Here is a 2,669-nt window from a genome sequence, read left to right as displayed (position 1 = left end):
CAGCTGAGCTAGCCGCTCCTCCGTTAGGTACAGGGCCCAGGGCCCACGAATATGGTTTTATTGCCTTTAAAGTCAAAAGAAAAAAGAAAAAAAAGAACTTTAGGGTTGAATAAAATGTTTTACTATATAACAAGAATATATTCATTTTTAGAACAAAATATTCACAAATATACTTTTAATAATACATCATTTAGATATTCACAATTATTTAAGAGCTCATATTTAATACGCTTGTGAAGAAAGGCTTGACTTGTCTCTGTTCACCTGCTGAAGAGACTCACACATGCACAAGCTTGCTTTCCGCCTTGCAGTGTCTGGATCCCCCGGAACCCTGGGGGGGCTTTTCCTTTCAGCACTTCCACCTTTGGGGTCTAGAGGGCCCCATTGCTCTAAGGTTGGCTGCCACTGCCCTGTGATTCGCAGTGACTGTTTCGAGCGCTGATGCCTCCCGTGGAGCGGGCAGAGGCCACTTTTTGGTAGAGACAGCATTCCGCGTGCACAGCTGAACGGGACCTGGGGCTTTTCATGGCTGTCTTTTTTTAAGCCCATGGTTCTCCACAGATAAACCATGAAATGTAAAACCTGGCCATTTTAAGCTCAGCTTGAATTATTGAGCATGCAGCCATGAAAAATTTAAATGTCTAGAAAAATAAATAGAGTGTATAAAGAGATATTGAATTTCTCCAAATTAAGCAAAAGTGGTTCATGGCTGCTTTTTATTTGAAAGCATCCTTGGAAATTCCTGCAGTTTGCTAAGCTATCTCTAGGTGCCCTTGAAACTCTCAAACTCAAATACTTAGCGACAAACTAGCAGAAAGTACAGCCCCCTGAAGCTATTTCATACTTTGGGAGATAGCTTCCAAAATTTTTGAGTGAAATGGTAAAGTTCACGCTTTCAGAATCTCTAGCCCGGCCTTTTTTTCTCTCAGCTCTGGGTGCCGGCCTTCTGCGCTCTTCACTCCACTACTGCCCAGCTCCCCCGGACAGCTGAGGCCATGGGTTTCGGAGACCTGAGGAGCCCCGCCGGCCCGCAGGTGCTCAACGATTACCTGGCCGACAAGAGCTACATGGAGGGGTTTGTGCCTTCACAGGCAGATGTGGCCGTGTTTGAAGCAGTTTCCTGCCCCCCGCCTGCCGACTTGTGCCACGTGCTACGTTGGTACAATCACATCAAGTCTTACGAAAAGGAAAAGGCCAGCCTGCCAGGAGTGAAGAAAGCTTTAGGCAAGTACGGCCCTGCCAATGTGGAAGACAGCACCGGAGGTGGAGCTGCGGACAGTAAAGACGATGATGATATTGATCTCTTCGGTTCTGACGATGAGGAGGAAAGTGAAGAAGCAAAGAGGCTAAGGGAAGAACGGCTTGCACAGTATGAATCCAAGAAAGCCAAAGAACTTTCACTTGTTGCCAAGTCTTCCATCTTGCTAGATGCGAAACCTTGGGATGACGAAACAGATATGGTGAAATTAGAGGAGTGCGTCCGAAGCGTTCAAGCAGATGGCTTGGTCTGGGGCTCCGCTAAACTAGGTCCAGTGGGCTGCAAATACAGTGTGTGGTTGAAGATGATAAAGTTGGAACAGATATGCTGGAAGAGCAGATCACTGCTTTTGAGGACTATGTGCAGTCCATGGATGTGGCCGCTTTTAACAAGATCTAAAATTCATCCCAGATCATTGCACTTCAATAAAAACTTGAAGGACAAAAAAAAAAAAAAAGAATCTCTAGCCGGGTCTTCCAGCCTGGAAGTCAGGAAGCAGGAGCAGCTTGTGTTTTCTCTGGCCTTGTGTGTTCTCACCTACCTGCGGGCGCGCTCGCACACGCGTGTGGGCAAAGGCTGATGAATGAAGGCACGTTCAGGGGCTTAAAACCCACTCCGGCAGCCTTGGAGCAAGACGAATCTTTATTTCTGTCTTTAATTTGTAGCTTATGTCAGTGGAATCCTCTTAACCGTTTTCATGCCTCTTGACCACGTTGGAAACATGCTTTTCTGCCATCACATTAAATTCAAATTCCACATAAATAATAGAACTGGTTTTCTGTAATGTGAACTGCTGGCAGGGCCTGGAGACTCCTCTGCGCCGTACAAAGACGGCGCTAAGGAGGTAACCTGGAGGAGGGCGAGGCCGGACTGCGGCGCGCCTGGGCGGCAGGCGCTTCGCCGCGAACGTCCAGGGACAATGAGACGAACTAAATGGACCGAAGCGCGTCTCTGCAGGAGCTCTAACTGCCCCCAGTGAGGAGCCTACGCATGTGCCTAAGAATAGAAAATGCGCGTCATTTTTATTCACGTGCGTTACTCGACATTGTACAAGGCCAATTAGGTTCCAGATTCTTCTAGAAAATACTGAAACTGCGAAAGGCGACCCCTTGTCTTACCCGAGCAGCGGGCGAGCGGAGGTGAAGCCCGCCGCCAGCGTACGCTCGCGAGTGCAGGCGACATCAGCTCCGCCCTCTCGGTCCAGCCGGCAGGCTGCGCGCAGGAGCCCGCCACGACCGCCAGGGTGGGCGCCCTCTGGCCCGGGCTGGGGTGGCAGCCGGCGGCGCGCCCCTCCTGCCGCGCTGCGTACGCGCCAGCCGCCCGCGGGTGCAGCTTCGCCCGGGGCAGCGCGGGCCGAGGGCGGGACAGCGACGATGGGCGCGCTCCCGGCCGCAGCCCTTCCCGCAAGTCC

General features: G+C 50.9%; 1 pseudogene; it reads left to right on the top strand.

Moving 5' to 3' along the window:
- Window positions 1-988: 988 nt before the first annotated feature.
- LOC101564300 lies at window positions 989-1,702 on the top strand (annotated as a pseudogene).
- The last annotated feature ends 967 nt before the right edge of the window (window positions 1,703-2,669 follow it).

The sequence above is a fragment of the Octodon degus genome, unplaced genomic scaffold (assembly GCF_000260255.1).
Source record: "Octodon degus isolate 3935 unplaced genomic scaffold, OctDeg1.0 scaffold00044, whole genome shotgun sequence".
In the NCBI taxonomy this organism is placed as follows: Eukaryota; Metazoa; Chordata; class Mammalia; order Rodentia; family Octodontidae; genus Octodon; species Octodon degus.
The sequence above is the reverse complement of the archived record's forward strand: the minus strand, read 5'-3'. Positions and strand labels throughout refer to the sequence as shown.